Source organism: Lethenteron reissneri, chromosome 1 (genome assembly GCF_015708825.2).
Source record: "Lethenteron reissneri isolate LAM-NWPU_2019-01 chromosome 1, ASM1570882v1, whole genome shotgun sequence".
NCBI classification, from domain to species: Eukaryota; Metazoa; Chordata; class Hyperoartia; order Petromyzontiformes; family Petromyzontidae; genus Lethenteron; species Lethenteron reissneri.
This window is the reverse complement of record NC_083779.1, coordinates 4,478,510-4,488,237: the sequence shown is the minus strand read 5'-3', so window position 1 is coordinate 4,488,237 and position 9,728 is coordinate 4,478,510. Positions and strand designations below refer to the sequence as shown.

General features: G+C 50.0%; 1 protein-coding gene and 1 long non-coding RNA gene across 2 annotated transcripts in view; one reads left to right on the top strand and one right to left on the bottom strand.

Moving 5' to 3' along the window:
- LOC133361514 (uncharacterized) overlaps window positions 1-4,175 on the bottom strand; it is a 29,013-nt gene extending 24,838 nt beyond the window's left edge. Inside the window, exon 1 of the long non-coding RNA XR_009757384.1 lies at window positions 4,131-4,175. This is a non-coding gene — a long non-coding RNA (uncharacterized LOC133361514). The remainder of the gene's footprint in view (window positions 1-4,130) is intronic.
- Window positions 1-9,728, top strand: part of SNRPA1 (small nuclear ribonucleoprotein polypeptide A') — an 840,838-nt gene that overhangs the window by 362,802 nt on the left and 468,308 nt on the right. The window lies entirely within an intron of this gene.

Here is a 9,728-nt window from a genome sequence, read left to right as displayed (position 1 = left end):
TACAAATAAAACATAATAAAATAAAATTCTCACGACGGAAAGACAGCGTCTTTCCGATAGCCCTGTTCTTCACCTGAGGACGGCTGCTTGCGTTGTGGCCGAAACGTCGTGAGAATTTTATTTTATTATGTTTTATTTTATTTTATTATTTCCTTTCTACGTGACTTTACCGAAAGAACCAAGAAGATGAATCCCTGCAGTCACGAAAGATTTAAATCGAAATTTAATCTAAGTTGTCTTGTGGTTTTTTTCTTCTTCTAGATTTGAAGTTTTCGTGACTGCAAGGGTCCATACACTTTGTTTTTTCGGTAAAGTCACGGAGGTGAACAAAAAAAAATTTAATCACGACGTTTCGGAAGCTTGTGTTGCCTCCGAAACGTCGTGATTTAATTTATTTTTTACCTACGTGACTTTACCGAAAAAACCAAAGAGTATGTCTTGTGGTTGTTGTTGTTGTTTGACTTGCATCCCACTGGGATTTGTGCACACATCGTTGGTGTACGGTGCTTTTTCTGCAACACTTTGCTGTCTTTTCTTGCATTTTCAGTTTGCACATAGTCGCATAGTCACTTTAAAATGTTGGGAGGGGTGGGGCTGGGTGGGGAGGGGCTGGTCACCCAGTGGTGCCCTTATAAAACTCAACGTTTAACCTACTCACGCCGGCTTGTGCCCGCCCTCACAGTCGGGCATATTTGCGGAATACACCACGCCGCCGTTGACCCTGGCCATTGACCGAGCAACCCAACGTTCCTACCAGCTCCCTCCGCAGGAATGTGTTCATGGCTATAGCACCCGCGAAAGGGCATTTTGCTGCTGCTATGGATTCCCACGTGGTAAGCCACTTGGTTGAGCTATCATTTGTGATGGTCAGGTCCGCTTCTGAAACAGAGCCATAGAGGTCAGTGGGCCTTGGCCTGGTAAAACATTTTTTGTTTAGTTTGTTAAGCACAGCTTAACAAAATGTCCCAATTCTAGCACTGCCCAGGCTCAAATCTGCTTTGGCTTTTGAGATTCGAGGAGATCGGGGCACCTTTGGAATTCCCAACCAGCACACCGGCTGATAATCATTTTAATGCCGAGTCAACCTAGAGGTGACCAGGATCGGATCCAAATGACTAAAGAAAATGTATTTGGGACATGTTTCGCTCAGGGTGCTACACACTGGCCAATGTTCGGACTAAATTTACATTAAAAATGCAGAACTACAAACGCCCCTCTCTTCCACGCCATCCCCCCCTCTATCTATCCCATTGCAAGGCAACATTCCCCGCTGAGCAATGCCGCGTTACCCCAGATACCCACTGTCGCCTAGCGACTGGCTTTGTCCCTCGGTTTTCAAGTTGTACCGCGTGCTGTTGTTGTCGTTGGTCGGCACATTGTCCGACGTTTCGCTGCAGAAGTGGACGATTTTTTGTTTCAATATAAATTACTTGAACCGAGGTATACATTTTTTGGGGTATAGACCGTGCCGTCTGAACCCAGCTTGTTTTTAAACGTTTGTGCAATGTCCTCCATTGCCTCCGCGAAGCAACTTCCTTTGGCAATAATTCTATTCTATTTCGAGTGCATTTCACCTCCTATTGCTTCGCCATATTTCAATGTTTGTCTTACACTGTTATCCAACGGTCGACGTTCGTTTGCATTTTTCAAACGTCGCGTACGTTCCGTCGAATCCTAAATGTACTTGATTGGAAATCTACTGCTTCGTACTGGGAGCTTAGGGGCCGTCCATAAATGACGTCACGCACCTGGGGGGGGGGGAGGTCAGACATTTGTGACGATGTGTGACGAGGGGGGGGAGGTTGAGAAATGTGACGTCACATCAAAATGCGCAACTTTAAATAAATATAGACAACACGTTCTACTTAATTAAATAGACTTTTTTTTATAAATGTTTTCTCCTATAACATCAGAGTGCAGCGCCACATTAAATACGCATTACAATGGCAAGAGTTTAAAGCGATTTGAAGCATGTTTTATTTACTGGGGGGGGGCAGAGCTTTGTGACGTCATATTTGAGGGGGAGTCTGACTTTGTGACGCCGTGTAATGATGGGGGGTTGGGGTCAAAAATCGTCAAAAATCGCGTGACGTCATTTATGGACGGCCCCTTAAAAACAACAATAAACACATTCCTGCGGAGGGAGCTGGTAGGAACGTCGGGTTGCTCGGTCAATGGCCTGCAGGGTCAACGGCGGCGTGGTGTATTCCGCAAATATGCCCGACTGTGAGGGTGGGCACAAGCCGGCGTGAGTAGGTTAAACGTTGAGTTTTATAAGGGCACCCCGTGGTGCCCAGCCCCTACCCACCCAGCCCCACCCCTCCCACCCCCCACCCAGCCCCACCCTCCTCACCCGGCACCTCCCCACCCTGCCTTAAAGGGAAAAAAGTATAATATAATAGCTGACATATCGGGTAAATGTAGAGTATTCATCATGATCACCATGCAGTCCGTCCCCAAGGACGATGACCTTTCTTGCATCGGGTGTCAGTAACTAGAGGCCGACCGAAACCGAAACCGGACCGAAAGTTCAAAATTGACTTTCAACCGAAACCGAAAGTTTAACTTCACTTTTCGATTTAAAGCTTTCGTGACTGCAGTGATTCATCTTCTTGGTTCTTTCGGTAAAGTCACGTGACTTTACCGAAAGAACCAAGAAGATTTAACTTCACTTTCAGCCGAAACCGAAACCAGACCGAAAGTTCAAAATTGAATTTCGGCCGAAACCGAAAGTATGCCGAAAGAGGCCATTTGCCAAATTTCGACACCGAAACCGAATTTCGGGCGGCCTCTATCATTAACCCTTCGTCACCTTCCGTGGATGTTGCGTTTGATCCCTGCGAGTTCGCATGTGACCGGCAAGACCGGCGTTTGAACGACACCCCCCATCGCCCCATGGGATCACACGCGCAGTGGACTGAGGAGGGTGACTCCTTAGATTTAGATGCCACCGGTGGACACCGTAACCACTTCTAACCCGCCGTGTCTTGGCTCGTTGTTTCTCCGTGTCTTCAAGACGCCTTCTCTTAGGCATCTGTGCTGTGAACAAGGCCCATCGCCAGAAAACGTCCACGTTATACAGGGTGTTATAAAATGATGGGCCCGATTTGAAATCGCTATATCTCTGCAACCACGAACCGCCCATGAATGAAACTCTTGCCACTTGAAAGGGCGGGGCATAGAGAGGGCGGGGCATAGAGAGGGCGGGGCATAGAGAGGGCGGGGCATAGAGTTTCAAATGATTACCGCTCCATGCCTCTCCCAGCGCACAAACAGCCCCTGGCCTCAGTCATTCGCAAGACGGTGACCCGGCAACACAAGGGGCATTTTTGCGTTCTGCAGTTCAGCAAGACTGAATCCGTAATTGCGGTGCAGCGTGCGTTTCACTGGCGTTTTGGCATTGATCCGCCAATGTCACAGAGCATTCGTCATTGGTAGCGACAATTTGAGGAAACGGGCTGATAATGTAAGGGGATGAGCACAGGGCGAACACGCACCTCAGAGGAAAACGTGAGAAGAGAGGCGTTTGGGACGAATTCAACTATCGTTTCGATGTTGTCCGTACAGCAGGTGGAGGGCACATAGAGCATTTATAAAATGGTTAGTAAAACTTGATAACTCATTAAACCGTGTGTAACTTTTTGTGTAATTGTGACATGTTGACATCGTGAAATATACCGCTTTGAAATTGGGTCCATATTTTAAAACACCCTGTATACTTTCGACTTAAAGCTTTCGTGACTGCAGGGATTCATCTTATTGGTTCTTTCGGTAAAGTCACGTAGAAGGGAAATAATACAATAATAATAATAAAAAAATTCTACGTGACTTTACCGAAAGAACCAAGAAGATGAAACCCTGTATACTCACACGTGTCAAGCCCTTATCAGTGACCTCTATCTTATTACACACCAATTCAGCCCGTATTGTTCTCCCCGTGTGCTTTCCATCTCAACGTTCACCATACAAAGTCCCATCACTAGGGAGAAACACAAACAAATAGACGAAAATTATGTTACTAAACAAAACATGGTTTATGTATTAATTCTGATAATATTCATATTCTTAGGTAGTATCCCTTGGAATCTCTCATTTACTTGATTACAGCTATCGTGCTGTGACGGTTCCACCTGAAGACGGAAGCTTGTGTTGCCTCCGAAACGTCGTGATTTTTATTTTATTTTTATTTTACTTTAATAATTTGGATTTTTTTACCTACGTGACTTTACCGAAAAAACCTAAGCATATGAATCCTTGCAGTCACGAAAGCTTCAAATCTAGAAATTCTGATAATGATCAATTATACCAATTATAATTTGTGTCAATCATGCTATACTGTCTGTGATCGTGCATGCTGATGCTTCTGCTTGCTTGGTATGTGGATGCACATACTCGTGTTGTAAATGTACAACAATAAACATTATGAAGGGTTAAACTACTTTTTTTTATTTGCCGTATGATTTTTTTTGTTGTTGCCCATATTGAAACGGCTGTACGCCGTTTGGACCTGAAAACTCAATTTCCCTGTCCAAGAATACGGGGTGGACCGTGATGGGTTGACAGCCGTGTCGAGTTGAGTATCTTCAAGGCTGCGGCGTTATTGACGGATGTGCGGAGATTACTCTTAATCAAACCTGCACCACCACCACCACCAACGTAGCAGCAGCAGCATCGCCAAAATAATGGAATAATAAAAAAAAGCAATGCAGTGGAGGTTTCCCTCGATTCGAGCGGTAGCAGTCGTAGCAGATGAGTTACAAAAAAATTGGGATCGATTGGACAACGGGAAGTGGACGAAATTTTGATCACAAGATTTGACCACGAACAGACAAACAGAGGAATCAAGTTCAATAAAAGCGCTGAAAAAAAGGTGCGAGGCGCAGCCTGAAGGCGAAACCGCACGAGGAGACAGCTGCCTGCTGAGTAGCGCACACGTTACATACACAGTACACACACACAGTACACACACACAGTACACACACAGTACACACACAGTACACACACACAATACACACACAGTACACACACACAGTACACACACAGTACACACACACAGTACACACACACAATACACACACAGTACACACACACAGTACACACACAGTACACACACAGCACACACAGTACACACAAACACAGTACACACACACAGTACACACACACATACACAGTACACACACATAACACACAGTACAAACACAGTACACACACAGTACACACACACAGTACACACACAGTACACACACAGTGGGGAGGGAAGGGTGGGGAGGGGCTGGTCACCCCGTGGTGCCCTTATAAAACTCAACGTTTAACCTACTCACGCCGGCTTGTGCCCGCCCTCACAGTCGGGCATATTTGCGGAATATACCACGCCGCCGTTGACCCTGCAGGCCATTGACCGAGCAACCCAACCTTCCTACCAGCTCCCTCCGTAGGAATGTGTTTTATAACCCCTTGTTACAAGCACCTGATGTGTTGCGCCCAAAACGTCGTGATTTAATTTATTTTATATTTTCTACCTACGTGACTTTACCGAAAGAACCAAAGAGTATGGATCCTTGCAGTCACGAAAACTTCTAATCTAGATTATTGTTGTTGTTGTCTTCGTTAACCGGCCTGTCCCCTCGTTACGATCACGGGAGGAGAGAGACAGGGCGAGCCCGCAATACTCGGGACAATTTAAATGACGTATTGGGTATATTTATATTTTAATTTGAAATATCGTACTCCCATTACGTCATCCACGGCCCATTAAGTTTCCATTGCAAGTGCATCACCCCGATCCAATGATTGCCCACCGCACCGTCACGTTCATCCGTGTCACCCAGAGCTGAAATGTTTCACGCAACGTTGTCTGGCATCGCTGGCAGACCCGGAGAAGCGGGTGGCACTTCACGAGAAATTATTGGGGGCCATCCATTCAGTACGTATGCATGGAGGGGGGTGAGGAGGTTGACCCAAATGCGTTCGCTTGCGTATGGGGGGGTCTACTGACAATGTACGCATAGGAAACGGGGGGGTGGGGGGGTGAAGCCTCGATAATAATTTGTCGACATTGGCCTTCAAATTGTTGTTGTTGTTTGACTTGCATCCCACTGGGATTTTTGCACACAGCATTGGTGTGCGGTGCTTTTTCTGCAATATTTTGCTGTCTTTTCTTGGATTTTCTGTTTGCACTTAGTCACATATTTACTTTAAGATGTATTCTTGTTCATGTTTTTTGTTTTTTGCACCCGATTCAAAAGCCGAATGGCTCACAGGGCTATACCTAATAAATGAACTTGAAATGAGTTAGATAGTCCGGCGGGGGAGTATCTGTTTGCTTAAACACGTGAATATTATTCATCCTTGATCGTGTCTGTGGGTTAAATATCGGCCGTTCTATAGGATTCAGGGGGGGGGGGTGCGTTAGGCGTAGGTACGCAGGTGGTGGGGGTGTAAAAAGTCCGCGTGCGTACAAGGAGGGTTTAGGTTTTGACGAATTTTTGCGCACCTACTCAATGAGACGACCCCTTACGGACGGATGCGTTGCGCCGGCAGCTGACGAATTTGCCCAGTCGCCAATGCGGAGCGGGGAACCCCAACCTGACCGAAGTGAAGTCATCGAGCTCATCATCTCATCAACAGTGACCGAGTAGCCGTGAACGGAGCGCACGGTTCATCCCCACGTGGGTTGGAGATCGACCGCGGCGAATTCCCAGGTGTTACGGAGCTTTGGCTGCGAGGGTTATTGAATCCATCTGTGCGGAGTCTATTTGGTAGTAACCCCCCCCCCCTCGCCTCCCTCTTCGCGAGTGATGGTCTTCTGCCACACGAAGCCAAAAAAATCGCACTCGTGGAATTGGCCAAAAATCCCAGCGGGAGGCAATGACCGAGCAGTGTCGCGTCGACGTTCTGCTCGTTGTAGAGGTCTCGCGGTTCGAAAGAACCCAGCGTCCGCCCCCGGTTAATGCTGCGGGTGTGTTCACCGACAGTGCTACTGCTGTGCACCCATCTGCTTCAGAGTGGACGTTACAGTCAAAGAGCCCGTGGCGTTATTTTGAGAACAAGTAGGCCACGTGTGTGTAGGTCACGTGTGTGTGTGCGCTTACCGGCGCCGGGGAGCGGTGGTGTAGTGGTTAGCGCTACGCTGTGCTATGAACCCGGCGACCCGGGTTCGATTCCCGCTCACGGCCAGCACCGGTGACGATTATCTGAACCGGTTCTGAGCCTCCCCTAGGTTGACTCAGCCTCACATGTGTACCTGGTGTGGTGTGGAAACATCGCCACTTGGAAGACAAAGGCGGTCGGGCGTGGTGTTGGCCACCCACCTCCCTTGTGTACCGTTCTGGCCTTCATAGGTGCTCCCTAACATCCCACCCTCATCACCTCCCATCGTCACATCATCCCACCCCCATCACCTCCCATCCTCACATCATCCCACCCCCCATCACCTCCCATCCTCACATCATCCCACCCCCATCACTTCCCATCCTCACATCATTCCACCCCATCACCTCCCATCCTCACATCATTCCACCCCATCACCCCCATCACCTCCCATCCTCACATCATCCCACCCCCATCACTTCCCATCCTCACATCATTCCACCCCCATCACCTCCCATCCTCACATCATTCCACCCCCATCACCTCCCATCCTCATATCATTCCACCCCATCACCTCCCCATCCTCACATCATCCCACCCCCATCACTTCCCATCCTCACATCATTCCACCCCCATCACCTCCCATCCTCACATCATTCCACCCCCATCACCTCCCATCCTCATATCATTCCACCCCATCACCTCCCCATCCTCACATCATCCCACCCCCATCACTTCCCATCCTCACATCATTCCACCCCCATCACCTCCCATCCTCATATCATTCCACCCCATCACCTCCCCATCCTCACATCATCCCACCCCCATCACCTCCCATCCTCACATCATCCCACCCCCATCACCTCCCCATCCTCATATCATTCCACCCCATCACCTCCCATCCTCACATCATTCCACCCCCATCACCTCCCCATCCTCATATCATCCCACCCCCATCACCTCTTATTCCCATCACTACCCCCACCCCCCGTGCCCCCTCCCATGCCTCCACTGACAACTCTCTCTCCCATCCCTGACGGCAGCTGCTGGGCACGCTCGCCCTCCCTCTCTCTCTCTGAAGAGTATCCTGCCGAGCGGACGAGAGACACACAGAGGCTCAGTGGCAGCGTGGGTGCTGGGAGGCGCGCACACGCACGCGCGCGCCAGGGAGACGCACACCCAGAAGAGAGACCGGGATCAGACAAGGAGAGACGCGGGGAGACAAAAGTGAGTGCTGAGACACAGAGGGACACACAGACGTTATGGGGTGGGGGGTAATTTTTAAACACGGCTGAAGAAACAAAGACGCGCGGAGAGACGGGAGACGTAGAAGAGAGACAGAGAGACAGATTTGCCCAGAGACGAAGATACAGAGACACGGACGGACACAGATAGATACAGAGACAAACACTGAGTCTCAAGAGACTCACAGAGAGACACGGAGATTGACACACAGAGAGAGAGGGAGAGACAGGCACAGCTGTGGAGACGCAGAGTGACACGGAGAGACGAGCGAGCTCCTGGTTTCGCGCAGGGCTAAGCCGAGTGGGGTGAGGCGGGGACACCAATCCGGATCAGACCTTTGGAGGGCATGTATCGATGGTGAAGTGGAGTGTGTTGGCTGCAGAGAAAACTTAAAACACAGAGAGCGCCGCTTTTGTTGTTGTTGTTTGGGGCTGTCAACGCAGCGTTATTACTGAGTGGTGGCAGCAGCAACAGCAGCCGCAGCAACCACTACCGGCAGAGAATAAACGTCGGGGAATGAGGATCGAGGCTGTTCAGTTCAGTTAATTTATTTTCAGCTAATTTATTTGGTATAGCCCTGCGAGACATTCGGCTCTTGAATCGGGTGCAACCGCAACAAACAAAACACATGAACAAGAAAACATCTTAAAGTGCCGACAAGGCAGCAGACGAATTGAGGACAGCGTATACAACGAAACAAAAACAACGGCGGTGGTGTAGCGCGTGGTCTTGTTGGGGTCCGTGTGATGATGTGCAGCAGGAGCAGCAGCAGGAGCAGCAGCAGGAGCAGCAGCAGGAGCAGCAGCAGCAGGAGCAGCAGCAGCAGGAGCAGCAGCAGCGGCAGCAGCAGGAGCAGCAGCAGCAGGAGCAGCAGCAGCAGCAGAAGCAGCAGCAGCAAGAGCAGCAGCAGGAGCAGGAGCAGCAGCAGGAGCAGCAGCAGGAGCAGCAGCAGGAGCAGCAGCAGCAGCACGAGCAGCAGCAGCAGGAGCAGCAGCAGCAGGAGCAGCAGCAGGAGCAGCAGGAGCAGCAGCAGCAGGAGCAGCAGCAGCAGCAGGAGCAGCAGCAGCAGCAGGAGCAGCAGCACGAGCAGCAGCAGCAGGAGCAGCAGGAGCAGCAGCAGGAGCAGCAGGAGCAGCAGCAGCAGGAGCAGCAGCAGCAGCAGGAGAAGCAGGAGCAGCAGCAGCAGCAGGAGCAGCAGCAGGAGCAGCAGCAGCAGGAGCAGCAGCAGCGGCAGCAGCAGGAGCAGCAGCAGCAGGAGCAGCAGCAGCAGCAGAAGCAGCAGCAGCAAGAGCAGCAGCAGGAGCAGGAGCAGCAGCAGCAGGAGCAGCAGCAGGAGCAGCAGCAGGAGCAGCAGCAGCAGCACGAGCAGCAGCAGCAGGAGCAGCAGCAGCAGG